This window comes from Heterodontus francisci, chromosome 11, assembly GCF_036365525.1.
Source record: "Heterodontus francisci isolate sHetFra1 chromosome 11, sHetFra1.hap1, whole genome shotgun sequence".
Lineage (NCBI taxonomy): Eukaryota > Metazoa > Chordata > Chondrichthyes > Heterodontiformes > Heterodontidae > Heterodontus > Heterodontus francisci.
Window position 1 is genome coordinate 81,940,138 of NC_090381.1, and position 24,574 is coordinate 81,964,711.

Here is a 24,574-nt window from a genome sequence, read left to right on the forward strand (position 1 = left end):
TCTTTTTTCCCTTGCAGCCAAATAGGCCAAGTTAATTTCTTTATCTAAACATTTCTTAGCTCTGGTCATTGTATTTTTCTTTAACTATCTCAATTTTACATTAAATTTCAAGGCCAGGAAATTTACATAGAATTTACAGCACAGAAAAGGCCATTTGACCCAATTGGCCTGTACTGGCATTTATGCTCCACGTGAGTCTCCACCTCTTCATTTAACCCTAATCCTTATATTCCTTAATATAAAATCAAAATACAGTGGTTGCTGGAAATCTGAAATAAAAACAGAAAATGCTGGAAGTTCTAATGAAAGGTCGTCAACTTTTTTTCTCTCTCGGCAGATGCTGCCAGATCTGCTGAGTATTTCCAGCATTTTCTGTTTTTATTCCTTATATTCCTCATGTGTTTATTTAGCTTTGTAAAGGGTTTACCTGTCTCTTGCCTGACCTGCACATCTGATTACAAGTGGAAGGAAGTTATTTTAAATCTTCCAGCTCCTTGGTGAGGCCCTACTGGGGATACTGTGTCCATTTTTGGTCTCTTCTTCAACCAGACATTGGTTCTAAGTAACATTGACTGTTGAAAAGAGATGAAAATCACAAACATCAACAGTATCTTACTTTCTCCTAAGATTCCCAAGTGAGGACAAAAGCAACATGCATTCCCCAAACAGAGATAACCTAAGCGGAATTAATGAGCCATAGAGTCATAGAGTTTTACAGCACAGAAACAGGCCCTTTGACCCAACGAGCCTATGCTGACCATCAAGCACCTGACCTAACTAATCCCATTTCCCCGCACTTGGCCCGTAGCCTTGTATGTTATGGCATTTCAAGTGCTCATCTAAATATTTCTTGAATGTCGTAAGTGTTCCTGCCTCTACCACTCCTTCAGGCAGTGTGTTCCAGATTCCAACCACCCTCTGGGTGAAAAATTCCTCGTCAACTCCCCTCTAAACCTCCTGCCCCTTACCTTAAATCTATTGCCCCTAGTTATTGACCTCTCTGCTAAGGGAAAAAGTTTCTTCCTATCTATCCTATCAATGCCCCTCATAATTTTGTACATCTCAATCAGGTCCCCCCTCAGCCTTCTCCGCTCCAAGGAAAACAACCCCAGTCTATCTAGTCGGTCTTCATAACCGAAATGCTCCAGCTCAGGCAACATCCTGGTGAATCCCCTCTGCACCCTCTCCATTGCAATCACATCCTTCCTGTAGTGTGGCGACCAGAACTGTATTCCAACTGTGGCCTAACCAGCGTTTTATACAACTCCATCATAACTCCCCCACTCTTATATTCTATGCCTCGGCTAATAAAGGCAAGTATCCCTTCCTAACCACCTTATCTACCTGTGCTGCTGCCTTTACTGATCTATGGACAAGCACCCAAGGTCCCTCTGACCTTCTGTACTCCCTAGGGTCCTACTATCCATTGTATAATCCATTGCTTTGTTAGACCTCCCAAAGTGCATCACCTCACACTTCTCAGGATTAAACTCCATCTGCCACTGCTCCGCCCATCTTACCAGCCCATCTATATCATAGAGTCATAGAGTCATAGAGTTTTACAGCACAGAAACAGGCCCTTTGGCCCAACGAGCCTATGCCGACCATCAAGCACCTGTCCTAACTAATCCCATTTCCCCGCACTTGGCCCGTAGCCTTGTATGTTCTGGCGTTTCAAGTGCTCATTTAAATATTTCTTGAATGTCGTAAGTGTTCCTTATCGTCCTGTTGACTAAGGCTATCCTCCTCACCATTTACGACACCACCAATTTTCGTGTCATCTGCGAACTTACTGATCATACCTCTTATATTCACATCTAAATCATTAATGTACACTACAAACAGGAAGGGTCCCAGCACCGATCCCTGCGGTATACCACTGGTCACAGGCTCCACTCGCAGAAACAACCCTCTACCATCACCCTCTGCCTCCTGCCACTAAGCCAATTTTGAATTTACCATATTACCCTGGATCCCATGGGCCTTTACTTTCTTAACCAATCTCCCATGCGGGACCTTATCAAAAGCCTTACTGAAGTCCATGTAGTCTACATCAACTGCTTTACTCTCATCTACACCTCTAGTCACCCCCTCAAAAAGTTCAATCAAATTTGTTAGACATGATCTCCCCCTGACAAAACCATGCTGACTATCCCTGATTAATCCCTGCTTCTCCAAGTGGAGATTAATCCTGTCTCTCAGAATTTTTTCCAATAATTTCCCTACCACTGATGTTAGACTCACCGGCCCGTAATTACCTGGTTTATACCTGATACCCTTCTTTTGGCTTCACTGGCTGGGTGGTAATCTGATGGAGTGGATTGACTGCTCTTTATAAAACCACCCAATTTTCACTCTAGGCTGTGAAGACAGAAATCTATCCCTGTGACTTCAATATAATGTGTCAAAAGTTTTAGGCAGGTTAAAAAGATTCAAAACAAATACACCTCAAGATATATGCGGCATTTATCTCAGAGAACTGAGAAATACTAGGGAGATTTGTGAGGCGTTGAAGATAATTAAGAAGGAGTGATCTAAAACTGGAGAGGTACTAGTAGTTTGAAAGGAGGCTCAAGTGATGCCCTTTTTAAAATATGATGAGAAAACAGACATTGGCAACTAAGATAATGAATTTGATTATCAGAAGTAAACTTCAGAATTATCTTAGCTTAGTAAACCAAAGTCACCATGGATTCAGAATAGGAAGGTCCTGCCTTACCAAATTCATTGACTTTTTGCCTAAGTGACAATCCAAGTAGATGTAGTTGTAACTGACTACTAAATGCACAAGAAAAACAACTGATTAAGCTGAAAGCTGTGGGGATTTACAGCAAATCGTAGGAATGGATAAGAAATTGACTGATGGCTAGATATTTCTTCGATGTGGAATTGTCTGGGTGGGGTGCCCAAGACTCAGCGTTGGAATCACTATTGTTTCTAATTGACACAATCAGTTGGATTCAGAAACTTACTGCAAATTAATCAAAGATTAATCAGTACATGGAATGGACTAACAGAGTTGCAGAAGTAAAAAAAATCCAGGAATCATTTAAGAACCAATTATTAAAAACTCAAAAGTTGAGGACCATCACCATCTCAAATAAAAGAAATTATCAAGAGGGAGGTTCATCAAATCTCCATTGAAGTTGAAGGACTGTGTTTTATAAAGTAAGGTTTACGCTAAATGAACAATCACTGGAGGACTCTAAAATGACGGCCTGTAAGTGAAAAAAAGGACAGCATTTTTTTCCTTTTGTTTAAAAGCAGAGATCTAAGTTATTGATGAGAAAAGGCCATTCAGCCCATCAAGCTCAACTCTCTGATATTTCAACTCAAAATGCCTAGCATCCAACCGCATCTAAACTCCTTCAATATCTTTAATTCTATTAAGTTACCTGATAGATCATTCTAAACATGTTTCACCCTATTGGTAAAGAAATTGTATCTAAGAATATTAGTATAATTGGGAACATGTTTTGTGTAGCTACTGAAGTAAAGCATAAAGCATATAATTAAGATAAGTACCCAATTGACTTAAACCAGCCCTGAGTTACAGTGTTTAGGTTATATGTTTTCTGAAGCATTTTCAGAAATAAAGACCCCAAGTAATTAAAAAAAAACTGTGTGACGTGAATAAAAGCTATCATTAAAGCCTAACCATTTGATTTTGCCAATTCCTGTTTTGTTTGCTACTTTTTGCAGATAGCATTTTACTTTCCTTCCTCTCAACCACCTTGCTTCATTCAAGTTTTAAAAAAAGGGCACGGAATGTTTCACTGCATTAAAATTGCTACACAAATGCAAGTTGTTTAAAAAAAGTGAACATTGGGAGATCTTCAATCTTGCCTACTGTGTTAGTGATTTTGGTTACTGCTAGGATTTTTTTTTTGTCATGTTCTTGTTTTATTTAATAGCACATATTTACTAATCATTGTACTTCTCAGCTGTGTTTGTTATGGTTTTGTCTGTTTTGCCTTATTTAATTATGATGTGGGATATTTTTCTACTAAAGATGCTACGAAACAGTTTAGTGTTCAAGACAGGAAAGGAGTCTAAATGTCAGGGACACCCACAAGATAAAGTAAACTAGGAAAATGATTCCAACAAATTATTTTGTGGTAGTATATAATATAAAGTCTGCAAAAATAATGTAAGGACCGAAACCAATAAATCCCCAAGTTTGGATGAGCAGAATAAGTCAGACTATAAATGTAGTTTGCAAAGTGCTGATGACTGTTATGTTTAATTTTTTTTTACAATTTACCTGGGAGGATTTACAGGTGATTTATATCAAGATGTTGTTATTCAGTTGAACTCAGCATATATAGGGTTAAATCCACAGAACACACATTTTTGGGAATAAGAATTAAATTCGAACAACCAGTTAGAGAAGAAGTGCTTCCCACATGATATCAACTTGAGAAAATCGAGTTTTGCTAAGGCATTGCAGTAATCATCCAGACATAACAGCTGGGATTTTCAATTGTCAGTGGGGTTGGGAAGTGATGGGGGTGCGATTTGAAAATGGCGGTCCTGGAGGGCGACACTGGATCCATTGTGGACAAATATGGTGTGGAAGAAGGACAGTGAGAAAGAACCCTGTCCTTAAGGTTGGTGGTGACAAGGTCTAGTGATTTGTTACTCAGGAAACTGAAATTAGGCTGCTAATAGGGGTAGTGTGGTATGTTTTGGTACTTTCTAACTGATGACGAACATTGTGAAATAAATTGATATTCACTGAATATTATTCTGTTCATTCATCTATTATATGTAAAATGATAAATCAGCTTGCTAGTTTACAATTGGCCTCATCTCACTGGAGTCTTTATCAGTCTCCTTTCCAGAAGGCAAAGGGAGTACAATGAAAGCATGTGCAAGAGCATCCAGTTCACATATTGAGGGGTTTCACTGTCATTATCCTGGTCAGGTTATCACATTATTAGATCTTGGGCAGTAAAGGTGAGCACCTGATCATAGGGCATCTGGGGTCTACTCATGGGAGACATGACTGATGTTACATTTAAGGCACCATACGGATAATATTTAGTACAAATGTGAATTTGCAACAGACATCAGGAGGGAGTCAATGAATATACGGGACATCCCACAACATTATATATTGCATACTATACATGAGGTATATCCTAGCAGGTCAAAATCACAAATGCGGCAGTCCTCTCAAAGGCAGAGCTCCCAAGAGTATTGGCACTAATCAAACAGAGGCAGTTTTGGTGGATTGGACATGTTCGCAGGATGGAAGAAAGTCACAAACCCAAGGATATTCTGTATGTTGAGGTAGCTGGGGCCAGATGACCAGTGGGGCGCCCAAAGCTCCGCTTCAAGGATGCTTGCAAGCGTGACAGGAAGGGCCTAAATGTTGACTATTGCACCTGGGAGTCACCAGCTGGTGAAAGAGGGAAATAGCGACACATCCTGTGCACTGCTGTGCACTACCACGACAACCAGTTGCTACTGCAGCTTGGCAACAGGCGCCAACATCAAAAACAGCAACTCACAGCATCACTTGGCAGCTTCATATCTGGCATTTGTGGCAGAACCTGCCTCTTAAGGATTGGCCTTCACTACCATCAGCAAAGGTGCACCAAGAGAAGACACCCCACCTAAATGCATTGTTTTCTGCATGTCCTTCATCTTTCGTAGATAGAAGGATGCCAACAAACCAACCACTACATTGGAAACAAGCCAATGTGGTATCTATTTTATTAAAAGTCAACAAACAAACTTGAATAACTACAGTAATGTTACGCAATGTGTTTTGCTGAATGATCGTTTTCTTTGGTCCACACACTGGAGATCTAAATTTATTTTTTTAAAGGAAATTTAAAAAAGAAAAGCTTAGGATGGTCACCTAGTTTGCTACACTGCAATGCTTATGAAGAGGGAGACAAAATGTCTGCATTTCCCAGCAAGAACCAAGACCCATGAAGTTTAAGGGAACTGCTTGTTCTTTTTCTTTTAGCAAGAAGAAATACTGCTAACCACTATGTTTGAATCACTGAGTGACTTTCATGTGACAAGTCCCTCCCCATCTGTGGTTTTAAGCTGCTGGTTTTTCTCTGCAGCAGAGGAGAAACAACAGGATTCTGACATGAGCAGACTCTAAGTGGGGATCCCTCTCTCTCTTCATTCCAGCTTGAAAGCTTTCAAATCCTGCTTGTTGACTGACCACCTTTGCATACTCCGGCTACAATCCGAAACCCCATTGGAGGAAATCATCCGCATCACTATCTTGAAGAGACTCACTGTACCAGTCATCTACCTCTTCAAACTAAAAACCTCAGGACCACTAAATTCAGCTAGAAGCCAGCTGAATCACCAAACTTCACAGACTGTATCCCTTTTTTTAATGGACTTTAACTCAACCAATCTACCTTTCCCCACTCTGTAACCTATTTGTGTGTGTGTAAACCTCCAGTTTGTATGTGTGTGAGAGTGAAAGTTGGCGTGTTGTTTATTATTTTGTTAGTTCGGCTTAGGTATAATAAAGTTAACCTCTTTCTTTGTTAACTCAAAAAAACCTGTCTGATTGTTGTGATCATTGCAAGTAAGTAATCAAACACCTACTGAATTGGCCAGTACATTCACTTTAAGAAAGAATTAAACCTGTTGCGGTCAAACAAGCAGAGGGAAAAGAGGGAAGTCTTTTGACCCCTCCTCACTTGACCATAACAATAAAAAAACAAAAAATGCTGGAAATACTCAGCAGGTCTGGCAGCATCTGTGGAGAGAGAAACAGAGTTAATGTCCTATGCCAGTGACTTTTCATCAGAACTGTCACACAGAACTGTCATCAGAAAGGACACAGATCTGAAACATTAACTCTGTTTCTATTAACTCTGTTACCAGAAACAAATTTTAGGATTACCTTTTGAGAAAATCTCATGAAATGACAACCAATGTGAATTTAGAAAGAGGAATCCCTGCCTGCTTAACCACCTGGACTTTTCTAATGAAATAATGGAATGCTTAAAATGGAGATCATCTATTACAAACAACAAGAATAGAAAATATTGTTGTTAAAAATGCAGTACATCATCTTAAAAATATAAATTTTAGGAGAATGAAACACCACAAGTTTAAAAATATTATAATGGGATTGTGGGATGCAGTAGTTTCTTATTCACGGTGCTATATAAATGTGCTGTTTATTTCACATGATCAAAAATACAGCAAGGGAAGCAAATCTAGTATGTTTGGAAACGTAGAAACATAGAAAAATAGGAGCAGGAGTAGGCCATTCGGCCCTTCAGGCCTGCTCCATCATTCAAAAAAGATCATGGCTGATCGTCTAATTCAGTACCCTGTTCCCACTTTCTCCCCGTATCCCTTGATCCCTTCTATCTGCATATCAGTGTTCACCAGTCAGAATAACTGCCATGTAATAAGAATGTCAATAAGAATGTTTACACTGAGAAGGTGATATTTCTTGCATTTGTATCTGAATGCTTTTTATGCAGACCAAATAATATAAAGGTTATTGTTTACATCTGTGAGACTTCACCAACCCTTTTCCACTTAGTTTTGCCTTCATTACGGTACAGCAAAGGGTTTCAGCTATTATCTAAACTACTTAACCTTTATCATTAATTCATCCTTTTCAAACACACCTCATAGTAACTGAAGAGGGGTTAATGGCAGCTAAGCTCAGTCTGTTGTGTATTTGGAGGTTTAACTTTCGATGAATTCACTGGACCTAAAGCTTATTTTTATTTCTAAAGCCACCAACCAGTAGCAAACAGATGGCTGTTTTACTGTAATCAAATACCTCTGAAGCTATTTGTGTAATCAACAAAAGGGTACTGTCAGAATTTGAATGAGTTCCATAAGTGCACTTATATGGAATATTAACTGTGTAGAAGTGACAATGCATGGTCAAAAATTACAAACTGGACTTTCATATGTGTTTTTTTTCATTCATTTAACCTCCTCTTGGGACCATGCCCCAAGATACTTGTAGGGGATCTTAAGTCCATACGATAGTCTGAATTGCATTTCAACACCTTCAGAAGTATGCCTGAATTTTTAATCAATATTTGTCTTAAATCCTCATGAAGAATGGTACAATTCATTTCTAAAACTGTTCAATAACGAAGGAAAGTAAACATTAACCTGACATCAGTGAGAAAAGAGTTACAGAATAACCCTGTGTGGGTACAGATGCGGTCGAAGTAAGAAAGGCAGCAGTTGAAGTGGATATGGGAATGGTGGAGTTGTTTTTGGCTGCAATAACAACTCTGTTTGCCTGCTACTACAAAAAAGCAACAATGCCTATCTTATCAAATTCATTAGATGTAAAAGGAGCACAGCTTTTGTGAAAAAGAGGTTGGCAAATGTTTTTCCATTTGTTTGCAAACACATGACATAAAGAGGCCAATTACCTTGAAATCATTGGGTTAGTTGCAAACATCATTCTTGCACCCAAAATGCTGTTTTTCCTTCTCTAGCAGAAAAGGTTAGTCAAATATTTTCCATGAGGATCTTGTGGGGTAGGATGTTGCATATGTTGTGAATATAACTGTGACTATATTAGAAAGAAAAGCCCCGATTTCAGCTTGGAGCAGGAATTAGGCAAGCTGAGCAGAGGCAGGCAGCAAACTCTTCTGACTGCAGCAGTGAGAGATCCAAGAGATTTTAACTCCTGGGCATCAACTGCATGCTTCTGGTTGGTTGCCTGACCAAAACTGGCTGGAAGCAGCACCTAGCTGATGGGTAGGAGTACAATTTTGGGCAGCAGGTGGCAGTTGGCAGGGATCAAAGATCAGTCTCTGTTAGGCCTTGAGGAGGAGGTTTCAGAAAGGTCTAAACTTTCTGTGTCGTGCCCTCACGACAACACCTCCTGGCAACTTACCTGAATAATGCAATTTTTTTTTACAATTTGCAGTATAGAATCAGGCCCTTCAGCCCAACCAGTTCACTCCAGCATTTAGGCTCCACTCGAGCCTCCTCCCATGCTTTCTCATCTAATTCTATCAGCATAATCCTCGATTCCTTTTTCACTCATATGCTTATTTATCTTCCCTTTAAATGCATCTATACTCCCCATGGTAGCAAACATAGAAACATAGAAAATAGGAGCAGGAGTAAGCCATTTGGCCCTTCGAGCCTGCTCTGCCATTCATTATGATCATGGCTGATCATCCAACTCAGTAGCCTGTTCCCGCTTTTGCCCATAGCCTTTGATCCCTTTCGATCCAAGAGCTATATCTAACTCCTTCTTGAAAACGTACAATGTTTTGGCCTCAACTGCTTTCTGTGGTAGCGAATTCCACAGGCTCACCACTCTCTGGGTGAAGAAGCTTCTCCTCATCTCAGTCCTGAAAGGTTTACCCCGTATCCTTAGACTATTACCCCTGGTTCTGGACTCCCCCACCATCGGGAACATCCTGCCTGCATCTACCCTGTCAAGTCCTATTAGAATTTTATAGGTTTCTATGAGATCCCCCCTCACTCTTCTGAGCTCCAGCAAATATTATCCTAACCGACTCAATCTCTTCTCATACGTCAGTCCAGCCATCCCAGGAATCAGTCTGGTAAACCTTTGCTGCACTCCCTCTATAGCAAGAACATCCTTCCTCAGATAAGGAGACCAAAACTGCACACAATATTTCAGGTGTGGCCTCACCAAGGCCCTGTATAATTTCAGCAAGACATCCTTGCTCCTGTACTCGAATCCTCTCGCTATGAAGGCCAACATACCATTTGCCTTTTTTACCGCCTGTTGCACCTGCATGCTTACATTCGGCGACTGGTATACGAGAACACCCAGGTCTCGCTGCATATTCCCCTCTCTCAGTTTATAGCCTTTCAAATAATAATCTGCCTTCCTGTTTTTGCTACCAAAGTGGATAACCTTACATTTATCCACATTATACTGCATCTGCCATGCATTAGCCCACTCACTCAACTTGTCCAAATCACCTTGAAGCCTCTCTGCATCTTCCTCACAACTCACCCTCTCACCCAGTTTTGTGTCAACTGCAAATTTGGAGATATTACATTTAATTCCCGCATCTAAATCATTAATATATATTGTGAATAGCTGGGGTCCTAGCACCGATCCCTGCGGTACCCCACTGGTCACTGCCTGCCATTTGGAAAAAGACCCATTTATCCCTACTCTTTGTTTCCTGTCTGCCAACCAATTTTATATCCATCTCAATACACTACCCCCAATCCCATGCACTTTAAGTTTACATGCTAATCTCTTATGTGGGACGTTGTCGAAAACCTTCTGAAAGTCCAAATAAACCACATCCACTGGCTCCCCCTCGTGAACTCTACTAGTTACATCCTCGAAGAATTCTAGTAGATTTGTCAAGCATGATTTCCCTTTCGTAAATCCCTGTTGACTCTGCCCGATTCTACCACTGTTCTTCAAGTGCTCTGCTATAAAATCTTTCATAATGGACTCTAGAATTTTCCCCATTACCGACGTCAAGCTGACTGGTCTATAATTCCCTGCTTTCTCTCTACCTCCCTTTTTAAACAGTGGGGTTACATTAGCTACCCACCAATCTGTAGGAACTGTTCCAAAGTCTATAGAATCTTGGAAGATGACCATCAATGCATCCACTATTTCTAGGGCCACCTCCTTAAGTACTCTGGGATGCATACCATCAGGCCCAGGGATTTATCGGCCTTCAATCCCATCAATTTCCCCAATGCCATTTTTCTACTCATACTGATTTCTTTCAGTTCCTCTTTCTCACTAAGTCCTGTGTTCCCCAACATTTCTAGTATGATATTTATGCCCTCCTTTGTGAAGACAGAACCAAAGTATGCATTTTCTTTGTTCCCCATAATAAATTCCCCTGTTTCTGACTGTAAGGGACCTACATTTGTCTTCACCAATCTTTTTCTCTTCACATACCTATGGAAACTTTTAATCAGTTTTTATGTTCCCTGCAAGCTTGCTCTCGTACTCTATTTTCCCCTTCTTAATCAATCCCTTGGTTCTCCTTTGCTGAATTCCAAACTGCTCCCAATCCTCCTGTCTCTTGTTTGTTCTGGCAAATTTATATGCCTCTTCCTTGGATCTAATGCTATCTCTAATTTCCCTTGTAAGCCATGGTTTGACTGTCTTTTCCGTTTTACTTTTGCGCCAGATGGGGATAAACAATTGTTGCAGTTCATCCATGTGCTCTTTAAATGTTTGCCATTGCCTATCCACCATCATCCCTTTAAGTAACGCTTCCCAATCCGTCATAGCCAACTCACGCCTTATACCTTTGTAGTTTCCTTTACTAAGATTCAGGACCCTAGTCTCAGAATCAACTACGTCACTCTCCATCTTGATGAAGAATTCTATCATATTATGGTTGCTCATCCCCAAGGGCTCTCGCACCACTAGATTGTCAATTATTCCTCTCTCATTACACAATACCAGGTTTAGGATGGCCTGTTCTCTAGTTGGTTCCTCAACGTATTGGTCCAGAAAACCATCCTGTATACACTCTAAGGATTCCTCCTCTGGTATTGTGACTAATTTGATTTGCCCAATCTCTTTGCAGATTAAAGTCACCCATAATTACAGATGCAAGTTCCACATTCTTACCACCCTCTGGATAGAGAAGTTTCTTTGACTTGCAAATGATCTAATACAAGGAATGGGGGTAGATAGGGTTAAAATCACCCATAAAGTAAAATATAAAAATAAATTTCTATGGACATTGATACAAGAGGAACTAACCTGTTACACAGTAATTTCACCTCCACAAAGGGGCATGACTATGTACATCTGCTATTTAGACAAATGTATTGCATGATCCTTTGTATAGCTGAAAGCCCCATACAATACAGACATTCACCTATTCTTTTTTAAATGTATATTTTTGATGCACATCAAGGGAAGACATCAGTGCAGATGTCACGTTTTCACTCTTGGCATTCACTATCAAGCACAGCACAGTCTTAAATAGAATAAAGCTCTGCTCTGCCCAACAATGCACCAAAACACCAACCATCCGTCTAAGCTTGTAGAAATATAGGTAGGGCATCGGTTTAGTGCTGACTTCTACCCAATTCGGCATTCTGTGCAGCTTTTTGTCCCCCAGGAACTGTGTTAACATTGCTGAAACACAGTTCGCAGAGAACTCTTACAGCTTGCAAAAAATTTGTCTAAACTAGATTTGAACCCAGGCATCAGAGATGAAAATAACACTGAGCTATTTCAGTTCCCCATTACAAAAAATCTTAGGCATCACATTAAACAACAACAACCTGCATTTATATAGCACATTTACAGTGGTAAAACCTCCCAAGGTGCATCACAGGAGCGTTATCAAACAAAATTGGATGCCAAGTCAGATGAGGAAATATTAGAACAGATGACCAAAAGCTGGGTCAAAGAGGTAGCTTTTAAGGAACATCTCAATAGGAAGTTAAAGAAGTAGATAGATGAAGAGGTTTAGGGAAGGAATTCCAGAGCTGAGGACCTAGACAGCAGAAAGCACGGTCACAGAAGGTGGAGCTAAGAAAATCGGGAATGTGCAAGAGTCCAAAATTGGAAGAGCACAGAGACTTTCAAGGTTTGTAGGACTGGATGAGGTTACAGAAATAGGGAGGGGCAAGGCCATGGAGGGATTAAAGCATGCTGGGCCAGAATTAAGGAAATTTGCCCAAGCTAAGGATTCTGCGTAAGAGGCCAGAGGGGCAAAGGATCTAGTTAACTATTAATTTTATGAATATTCATTGGAAAAGATGAGCTATAAAAAAACAAAGGGATAATTTTAACTCAGCAGAAGCGGGGTGGGATGCAAGATCGGATCATTGCAATGTTAACAGCAGCTGGATAGAGAAAGAATGACAGCAGCAAACGAAGTGGTAAGGTAAGGGTGGTAGTGGGGTGGGTGAGGTGGTGGCAGCAATTCAAGGTAGTGTCCAGTAACTGGTAGAGGCCCACATTCTTTGATTCTTTGAATTTAGGGTCAGGGAAAGGACTCCTGCTCCTCCCAGCTCCGCATTAGGAGAGTAGTCTTTGAAATCTTATCTTGCGAGTTGCAGCCTACAGTGGTCCCTTTAAGGCTGCATGCAGACTTGGTTTTCCACAGTACAGCTAGCACTGGCTGCTTCAGGCCAAACTAGTCGTGCAGCAGAGACCTCAAACAGGCATGAGGTGCCTTACTTGCATATGCAAAGGAACTATTGCCTGTTTCAGGTCTGGGCAATTTTTTGACCTTTACCAATATGGCGGGTGGCACACTTCTGGCGTGTAATGAGCGGGTGCTTCCTGCCTGCCATATTGGAGGTTTAAGGAGCCTTTTAGGTGCCTGGAAGTGCTGCACAGCCAGATTTCTATGCCTTTGATATGCCCAAAGATCTCTGAACGCCCATACATATTGCAGGAACAGGTGTAAGAGCATCAACAATATTGAAGGGTGAAATAGAGATTTGTAACAAACCATATTGTAAAATATACAGATCACTTCCGATATTTATGTGAGGATGTTAATGTGCCATAAGCTCGGCTTTTGTGAACTGACTGAAAGGAACAGTCTCACAAATGTTGCTGCTTTTGGTCCTTTAAATTAAAATGATAGCAGGCCAAGGTGTAGTTGATTACTGTTGCCAGGTGATGTATATATAGTTTATATATATTTTAAAAAAACTTGCATGTATTTTAAGGCCATTGTATCATGATTAAATGAGAAAATTAACCTTATAATTAGGGAGTTCAACACCAATTTTTGATTGCTGGTTTACAAATCAGAATAATCATCATTGCCATTCTTGCCTGTTCAAATTTTAGAATAACCTTTTCACCCCCCTAGATAAATGAAAATTGGATTTAGAAAAAAATATAATGCAGCCAACGTCTTCATGAATAACAGAATGTTAATGATTCTCACTTTGAGTACAAAATGGATTCACTTTAGAAGTGAGCGCCTGACTGTTAAATTAACGTTTTCCGTTTAAATTTAAATTCTGCAGAGTTGTAAACATATGAGGGTAGAATTGTCGATCATCAAAGTTTACATGAAAAGATAACACGCTCGAACAACATTGCTGTGTCCACTATCTTTGTGCAAGTGTTAACCTATTCAATATAAATGTGTTAATGTCTGCATAACATCTTATCTGTGTTCAACAAGAAGTGATTCCTGTCTAGCCCAATCAGATGATGTTAGATTTTCCTTTCAAGGCACAATTCCTTGCCTGTAGCTGAACTTGCACAAGTTCACCCCAATGTTTACTGACCTACTCTAGTTTCTGGTCTGAAAACGCCTCAACTTTAAAATTCTCAACCTTGTTTTCAAATCCCTCCATGGCCTCTCTCCTCCTTAGCCTTGTAGTCTCCTTCAGTCCTACAACCTTCCGATATCTTATACTCCTCCAATCCTGGCCTCTTGTGCACTCATGATTTTAATCGCTCCAGTGTCGGCAATCATCCCTTCAGCTGCCGAGACCCTAAGCTCCGGAATTCCCTCTCTAAACTTCTCTGCCTTTCCGACTGTCTCCTTCAGGATGCTCCTTCAAATCTACCTCTTTGCCCAAGTATTTGGTCTTCTGTCCTAATATCTCATGTGACTTGTTGTCAACTTTTGTTTGATAACATCCCTGTGAAGCGTCTTGGGACATTTTACAATGTTAAAGTGATATATAAAGTTGTTGTTGTTACTTCCAAATAGCAGTCCCCTTAGAACTACTGGCAAGATGGAATCAACTACATGAATCAAACTTAAGTGACAATTACCTTTGAGATCCAAGTCTTATGGCCAAGTGCCATTTGTCCTCCATCCAGCACAAAATTTAAGACTTTTAATCAACATCCCCTTCCATTTTTCAAATTAATTTTCTTCCTCCCTTTTATCGTATTCACTGGGAAATGCTATGTGGCATGTACATTATTCCCTGACTAAGAGCATTGAAATATGTCTCTAGCCACTGCCAATGCTGCTTTTGTTGGCTGCCTTAAACTTGGTCTCTAACCCTCCAAAGAAACTTCTCTGGATGTTGCCTCGGATGATGTAATTGAGTCAAAAACTATCTGTGTGAGAAATTACAAGGGTACAGTATTATATTGGGGAGACGGTGGCATAGCGGTAATGTCACTGAACTAGTAATCCAGAGGCTGATGGAATTTAAATTCAATTAATCAATAAATTCAATTAATAAAAAAAAATCTGGCATTGAAAGCTAGTCTCAGTAATGGTGCTATGAAACTATCATCGATTGTCGTGAAAACCCATCTGGTTCACTCATGTCCTTTAGGGAAGGAAATCTGCCATCCTTACCTGGTCTGGCATACATGTGATTCTTAACTGCCCTCTTAAATAGCCTAGCAAGCCACTCCGTTGTCAAGGGCAATTGGGGATGGGGAACAAATGCTGGCCTTGCCAGTGATGCCCACATCTCATGAAAGAATAAAAAAAAACCATGATAAAGTATTAGAGCTCCAATGTGCAATGCCGCAGGTGTCCTGTGTAGGTATATATATACTTCCACAGTTAATGCTGATTAACTTGAGATTGCAGCAGCATCTTAACAGAAGAGAAAAAGATTTTCTATTTCTAATTCTTTGCAATTTTCTTTCCAAAATATAAATTAATAAATTACATATTTAAAAAAATCTGCCACCATACAAATGATTTGATGTTTAAAGGGTTAAGTTTCTACCTAAAATATGTGTTGAAATTCAATCACTGTCTTCATGTCACCACTTTAGGTATAGTTGGAAATGAAAGGGTTAAACTGGAAGTCGATAATATTTCCTGCTGCTGCTTGAGAACCTCGCCTGTGTGTTTCTCATGAAGTTCTATTTACCACAGGGTTTGTTTAAGAGAATGGATTTTATTCAGAAGGTGGCTCATCTGTTTGTTTCCCAGGAGTGTCCTCCTCAACAGGTACAAATGACTTGTTGTTCCCCTGTTCTGTCTGCCTCCTTGGCGACTGATAGACGAGAGCTGCTCCCCATGCAATGAGACTCTAGTGATCTAGGTTGAGTTAGCAAAAGGTTTGCGGTGTAAGGTGGGGGGAGGGGGGGGGCGGAGGGGCACGGTGTGCTGTTTACTGCAGAATAAAATTACTTTTCTCCTCTGAGATCTTTCAAGCTGAAACTTTTAAAACAAAGAAGCTAACTTTCCTCGATGAAACATGGCCAAACGGAGACTGATGCTATAAATTATTTTGGGTTTCTCCACTTCCTTCATGTAAATATCCTGTTTACAAATGACACTTCTTTGCTCAGAAGTATCGGTTTCACTTGCCCGCAGAAGGAAAACTGGGCTCTGTGACTGACTGGGTTGAAAGTCTAGCTTGCTGCTGACAGATAAATGTGCTAATTTTCTTCGAGAGCTGAGTTTGCCCTGTACCGTGAACCAGTTTCTAATGGAGACCATATAATCTATCCAAAAGATGATGTCAAGTACTACAAGGGCCTCTGCAAGCACTGCTGGTAACGTTTTGGCGATTGAGTTACAAGGTTGCTTTTGAATTATGTTACTTTAGCTTGGGCCTGGCTGGGAAATGAGCTTCATGAACTGTTCCACCAACACAAGTTGCACTCCTTGCCAGAACTGACAACTTCCTCTCTTGTAGCAAATTAGATCTAGCCCCAAGCAGAGAAGTTCTTTTACTTACTGAAGATTTAATATCCTTACTCGTAACCAAAATAAAGGTATCTGTAATAACATGGAGTACCAAAACAGCTATCCGTTTTGAAACACACGCCTGTCTTTCACGCAAAACTTTGTTTTTATTCATTCATGGGACGTGGGCTAGACCAGTATTTATTGCCCATCCCTAATTACCTTTGAGAAGATGGTGGTGAACTGCCTCCTTGAACTGCTGCAGTCTGTGTGGTACACTTACAAAGCTGTTGGGGTGAGAGTTTCAGGATTTTGGCCCAGCAACAGTGAAGGAACAGTGAAATATTTCAAAGTCAGGAAGGTGTATGACTTGGAGGTGGTGGTGTTTCCATGCACCTGTTGCCCTTGTACCTTCTAGGTGGTAGAGGTCATGGATTTAGGAGGTGTTGTTGAAGATACCTTGGCAAGTTGCTGCAGTGCATTTTGTAGATGGTACGCACTTCAGCCACAGTGCGCCAGTGGTGGAGGGAGTGAACGTTTAAGGTGGGGGGGGGGGGGGGGGTACCAATCAAGTGAGCTGCTTTGACCTGGATGATGTTGAGCTTCTTGAGTGTTGTTGGAGCTGCACTCATCCAGGCAAGTGGTGAGTATTCCATCACACTCCTGACTTGTGCCTTGTAGATGGTGGACAGGCTTTGGGGGGGGGTGGGGGGGGAGGCGGTCAGGAGGTGAGTTACACAGTGCAGAATTCCCAGCCTCTGACCTGTTCTTGTAGCCACAGTATTTATGTGCCATGTCCAGTTAAGGTTCTGGTCAATGGTAACCTCCAGAATGTTGATAGTGGGTGATACAATGATGGTAATGCAATTGAATGTCGAGGACAGGTGGTTAGACTCTTTTGTTGGAGATAGTCATTGTTTGACACTTGTGTGGTACTTGCCATTTATGAGTCCAAGCCTGAATGCTTAGGGTTTTGCAGTATGTGGAAACAGACTGGTTCATTATCTGAGGAGTTGTGAATGGAACAGAAAACATCCCCACTTCTGACCTTCTGATTGAGGGAAGGTCATTGATGAAGCAACTGAAGTTGGTTCAGTCCAGGACATTGCCATGAGGAACTCCTGCAGCATCTGCGGCTCAGATGCTTGGCCTCCAACAGCCACAAGCACAACCATCTTCCTTTGTACTAGGTATGATGCGAACCATTGAAGAGTTTCCCCCTAATTCCTATTGGCTTCAATTTTATTAGGGCTCTTTGATGCCACACTTGATCAAATGCTGCATTGATGTTAAGGGTAGTCATTCTCACCTCACCTCTGGAATTAAACTCCTATGTCCATGTTTGGACCAAGGCTGTAATGAGGTCAGGAGCTGAGTAGTCCTGGCAGAACCCAAACTGAGCACTGATTAACAGGTTATTGCTGAGTAAGTGCCACTTGATAGCACTGTTGACGACACCATCCATGACTTTGCTAATGACTGAGAGTAGACTGATGGGGCGGTAATTGGCCAAATTGGATTTGACCAGCTTTTTGTGGACAGGATATACCCTGGCAATTTTCCACATTGTTGGATAAATGCCAGTATTGTAGCTGTACTGGAACAGCTTGGCTAGAGGAGCAGCTAGTTCCAAACCACAAGTCTTTAGTATTACAGCACGGATGGAGTCAGGGTATATAGCCTTTGTTGTACTCAGTGCCTTCAGCCATTTCTTGATATCACATGGAATGAATCAAATTGGTTGAAAACTGGCTTCTGTGATGCTGGAGATACTCCCAATTTGATCATGTACTGGAGGGAAAAAAAATCTGCTCCCACAAATAAAAACAAAAGAGGTGGAGTGACTATGTGAAGCAATGGAGTAAACGTTGGCCTTTTTTTCACCTCTTGGGCCTGGGATTGATTCTGTCCCAGACAAATTGGAGTAAAGTTTCCTCTTTATATTTGTTATGCTCTAAATGAAACTAAATAGGGCGGTTTCAATCTATTCCTGTTGCACAAGCATCCTCACCTAACTGCCCACATTCTGACGATAAATTCGTAACCTAAGAGAGGACATGAAAAATTATTGACAGGTAAAATCAAGGAAAACCCAAAGATGTTTTATCAGTACATTAAGAGCAAGAGGATAACAAAGGAAAGAGCAGGGCCGATCAGAGATGTACAAGGGAACTTATGTGTGGATGCAGAAGATGTGGGCAAGGTTCTTAATGAGTTTTTTAATCTCTGTCTTCACAAAGGCGAAGGATGATGCAGACGTTATAGTGAAAGAGGAGGAGAGTGAAATAATATATATGATAAGACTAATGAAAGAGGAAGTACTAGAGGGTCTGACATCCTTGAAGATGGATAAATCGCCAGAGCCGGATGGATTGCTTCCCAGTTTGTGAAAGGAAGCCAGGGAGAAAATAGTGGATGGGCTGAGGATCATCTTCAAATCCTCACTAGATACAGGTGAGGTGCCAGAGGACAGGAGGTCTGCGAACGATATTCCATTGTTTAAAAAGTGTGCGAGAGGTAACCAAATAATTGTAGGCCGGTCAGTCTGACCTCGATGGTGGGTAAATTATTAGAATCAATTCTGAGAGATAGGATAAACTGCCACTTAGAAAGGCACAGATTAATCAGGCGTAGTCAGCATGGATTTGTTAAGGGAAGGTCATGTCTTACTAACTTGATTGAGTTTTTTGAGGAAGTAACAAGGAGGATTGATGAGGGTCGTGCAGTGGATGTGGTCTACATGGATTTTAGTAAGGCATTTGACAAGGTCCCACATGGCAGACTGGTCAGAAAAATAAAAGCCCATGGGATACAGGGAATGTGGCAGGTTGGATCCAGAATTGGCTCAGTGACAGAAAACAAAGGGTGGTGGTCGACGGATGTTTTTGCAAATGGAAAGCAGTTTCCAGTGGCGTTCCACAGGGCTCAGTGTTGGTCCTTTGCTGTTTGTGGTACATATTAATGATTAGGACTCAAATGTGGAGGCATGATTGGGAAATTTTCTGATGGCAGAAAAATTGGCCGTGCAGTTGATAGTGAAGAGGATAGCTGTAGACTCCAGAATGATATCAATGGTTTGATTGAGTGGGTAGAGAAGTGGCAAATGGCATTCAATCCAGAGAAGTGTGAGAGCATTTGGGGAAGGCAAACAAAGCAAAGGAATACACAATAAACGTGAGAATATTAAGAGGGGTAGAAGAAGTGTGAGACCTTGGAGTGCATGTCCCCAGGTGGCAGGACTGTTAGCTAGAGGGCGAAGAAGGCATATGGAATGCTTTCCTTTATTGTTTGAGGTATAGAATACAAAAGCAGGGATGTAATGCTGGAACTGTATAAAACACTGGTTAGGCCACAGCTGGAGTATTGCATACAGTTCTGGTCACCACATTACAGAAAGGATATAATTGCTCTGGAGAGAGTACAGAGGAGATTTACAGGACTTGAAAGTTGCAACTATGAGGAAAGATTGGATCGACTTGTTTTCCTTAGAACAGCGGAGGCTGAGGGGTGACTTAATTGAAGTGTACAAAATTATGAGGGGCCTATATAGAGCACAAAGAACAAAGAACAGGACAGCACAGGAACAGGCCATTCAGCCCTCCAAGCCTGCGCCGATCTTGATGTAAACAGGAAGGACCTGTTTCCCATAGCGGAGAGGTGAATTACCAGGGGGCTCAGATTTAAGGTAATTGGTAGAAGGATTAGAAGGAACATGAGGAAAACTTTTTCACCCAGAGGGTGGTGGGTGTCTGAAATTCACTGCCAGGAGCAGTGGTGGAGGCAGAAACCCTCAACTCTTTTAAAAGGGACCTGGACCTGCATCTGAAGTGCAGTAATCTGCAAGGCTGCGGACCAGGTGCTGGAAAGTGGGATTAGATTGGGTGCCTAGTTTTATCGGCCAGTGCAGAGACAATGGGATGAATGATCTCCTTCTGTTCCGTAATTTTTTTATGGTTCTAAACTAGCCATAAGAGTGACTGGTACCGGAAAATTCACACTGATGCAGTAAGGATTGCTCTTCTCAGGTTTGGGGCTAAAGGTACATCGTTTGCAATAGATTTAATTTGTTCAAAAATGAACGTGCAGCTTATTGTTTGATCAGTTGGTTAAGGTGGTGGGTAGCTGAGCTCTACAGCTCAGGAATCTCTGGTCATTATTGAATTAGGTTGGTTGGCATCCTTCCATCTATGAAAGATGACAGACAGGCATGGGTGTCTTCTCTTGGTGCACTTTTGTTGATGGCTGTGAAGGCCAATCCTTGAGAGACAGGATCTGCTACAAGTACCTCACATGAATTTGCCAAGTGACGCTGTGAGTAGCTGTTTCTGATGTTGGCGCCTGTTGCCAAGCTGCTGTAGCAACCGGTCATTATGATAGTGCCCACCAGTCCACATGATGTGTCGTCATTTCCCTCTTTCGCCAGCTCCCAAGTGCAATAGTCGACATTTAGGGCCTTCATGTCACACTTGCAAGCATCCTTGAAGTGGAACCTTAAGTGCCCCACTGGTCATCTGGCCCCAGCTACCTCACCATACAGAAGGTCCTTGGGTATGTGACAGTCTTCCATCCTGCTGACATGTCCAGTCCACTGAAACCGCCTCTGTTTGATTAGTGCCAACACACTTGAAAGTTCTGCCTTTCAGAGGACTGCCCCATTTGTGATTTTGTCCTGCCAGGATATACCCATAATGCACCGCAGACTGTGAAGATGGAAATTATTGAGCTTCTTTTCCTGGTAGCTGTAGGTGACCCATGTTTCACAGCCATACAGCAAGGTGCTGAGAACACAGGCCTTATAAATCATCAGCTTGGTCATAAGGGTCAGCTTGGTGTTATCCAATGCACATTTCACAAGTTGTCCAAAGGTGGTAGCTGCTTTCCCTGTGCGTGTATCGAGCTCTGCATTAAGGGACAGATTGTCTGTCACCGTGGACCCAAGGTGGCAGAATTTGCTAACCACTTCCAGAGGGGTGTTATTTAGTGTGATCAAGGACAGAGATGCAACATCTTGTCCCATGACTGTGGTTTTCTTGATGCTATAGTCAAGGAGAACAAGTTCCAGGCATAGGAGAGACAGTCCATGAGTCTGTAACTGTGTTTCCGTGTGAGCGACTAACGCTGCATCATCAGTGTAGAGGAGTTCGCTGATCAGGACGTGATGTGTTTTTTCTTCGCTTTCAGCCTTGATAGTTCGTAGAACTTGCCGTCTGACTTAGTGTGCAAGTAGACTCCTTCCACCTCTGCAGGGAAGGCGAAATTCAGGAGCATGGAGAAGAAGAAGAGTGGGGGCTAGGACACAATTCTGTTTCACTCCATTCTGTTGGAAACTGTTGGAAGTGGAGCCATCAAACTGTACATTGCAGTGCATGTGGTCATGGAAGGAGCGGATGAGACTGGGGAGCTTTGGTGGACAGCCAATTTTTCCCAAAATCTTGTAGAGCCCTACTCTGCCAATGGTGTCATGTGCCTTAGTGAGATCTACAAAAGTAAGGTAAAGAGGTATACTCTGTTCCCTACACTTCTCTTGTAGCTGGTGTATGGAGAAGATCATATGCACAGTAGATCTGCTGGCACGGAAACTGCACTGCGCTTCCCGGTACACTTGGTCTGCAGGTAAATGGAGTCTTTTATCTATGACGCAAGCAAAGGCCTTTCCCGTGACGCTAAGGAGTGAGATGCCCCTGTAATTGTTGCAGTCTCCTCTGTTGCCTTTGTTTTTGTATATTGTGATGATTTTGACATCACGCATTTCCTGTGGAACAGAACCTGCTTTCCAGCTGAGAAGGAGATGGACATAAAGGTGTGTCAATAGATGGGACTTTCTGTGCTTGAGCAGTTCGGCTGAGATTCCGTTCCTGCCGGTGCCCTTCTGGTTGCTAGGTGGTCTATGGCCTTCTCAAGCCCCAATGATGAGGGTTCTTCATCTGACTCATCCACAACAGGAAGCTGTGAGAGAACATCGAGCGCAGACTGGGAGATGCCTGACTCACAGGAGTACAGCTCACAGTAGCGTTCAGCCCAGTTGGACATCTGTTTGCTCCTGTCGATGAGTACTTCACCATCTGCCGACTTCAGGGAGCAACTTTGGTGATGGCAGGGCCATGTGCCCTCTTGATCCCTTCGTACATAACTCATAGATTTCTTTTATCACATGCAGTTTGGATTTCTTGACATAAGCTAATCTGGTGTTTGTTTGCACAGTATCTCCCTCTCCTTTGAGTGGTTGCCTTGGCTACTTTCAGGTTGTACAGTGTCTTCGCTGTTGGGTTTATGTTGTGCATCATGTTGGCTTTGTTTTTTGCATCAATAGATATCATCTCAGCTGAGTAGGTCTCAAACTAGTCCTTGTTGCGGGTTCCGCCTTTACCAAATGATCTTTCCGCTGCTTCATAGATGATTGAGCTTAGCGACTTCCAAGCTTCATCAATGCTGAGTTAGCTGCTTGTTATAATCTAAACACTGATTTCATTGCCTTGCTCAAATCAGAGAATCTGCCTGAAATCTTTGAAATAGCCAGTCTTCAATATCTTCAAATTGCCACCCAATTTCTAATTAATTTTGAATCACTGGGAAAAAAAATATCCTCACCACTTCTGATTCGCCAACATGTGGTGTATTCTAATTAGAAATACAGAAAAATAAAGAGGAAATCATTGATAGCGAGATCAATGAGTTAGAAGGTTAAACACACGGTGCGTGTCGCTATAGGCCATTGCAGGAAAATCTGGGCCACTATTTTTGACTGTTATTCACACCCTTGTTCAGACATGATGGTTTCTCATGAGACAAGCAAGATGAACAAACATATAACACAAGTATAACTAATGGCACTTGACATATTCACCTACATACTTGTATCTAAAGTCATCTGTATTTGCACAACACATCCACCTTTATATCATGCACAATACAACTGGGTTTTCTCAAAATATTATGTTAGGTCCACTTTCCTATTGAGCTGCTTTTTCTCTGCCCCCTCACCCCACTCCAACCATCTAACACATAGTGTTATGCCTAGTCTCAACTGGCATAATGAAAGCAGCATGAGAAGCAATTACGTGGACCCACAAATATTTGTAAAGCATTGACCATTAGGTTGCCTTTGCATCAGCTTATCTGAACTGCTAGAAGAAAACTGTGAACTTGAAAATGATTCTAAGTTTGAAACTACCTTGCAGGGCAAAATCATCTTAGTGGAAAATCAAAATGGTCCAAAACGAAATTCCATCAGTTCAGTATTTCTGAAATGCAAACCTTACTGTTGCAAACATCCTTGGTCTTTTCCATTAGTTTAGCTGCCATACGAATATGTTGGTGCATAGGCTTTAAAAATGTTAATGAATTCTTATTACAAAAGGAAAAACTCAAATCCCCTTAACATATATTCTAGGGAAGTTGCTGCCACTTGGACCCCTTACAAATGAGTTAGATGCTTTACAATTAAGTCAACAAGAACCTGGCTCCCTTATAACTGACTTACCCCCAAGTTGACAATCTGAGGGGGATGCTCTTCAACTTCTGGCTGTACCTCAGTCCCATCCGGTGTGGAGGGGAACGGGCAGATCGAGAGGCCTCCTCATGGGCCTGGCTAAAGTGACCATCAACAGGTACATGCAGCGGGTGGTCGAGGGGGTCATTCTGTTCTCTTCCGCGGTTACGTCCGTGCCTGGGTGTCCCTGGAGAGAGAGCACGCGATGTACACCAGTACACTTGAGGCCTTCCGTGACCAGTGGATACCAGAGGGACTGGAGTGCATCATCCTCCCGAGGAACGACATTTTAGTTTGATTAGCTAAGTTTCCTTTAAAGCTTAGGCTTTTTTTTGTGTTACAGTATATCAATGGTGCTCCCTTCAGAAGGGACACTTAGTTCCTCTTTATAAACAACCTCCTGGTTAGTCCAAAAGAGGTATAACTGACTCATCCCCTGTTTGACCATTGCCTCCTGTTTGACGATCTGAGGGGGCTGTTCCTCAAGTTCTGACTGCACTTCAGTCCCATGACTCCTGATCATTGGTCACCCGGTGCG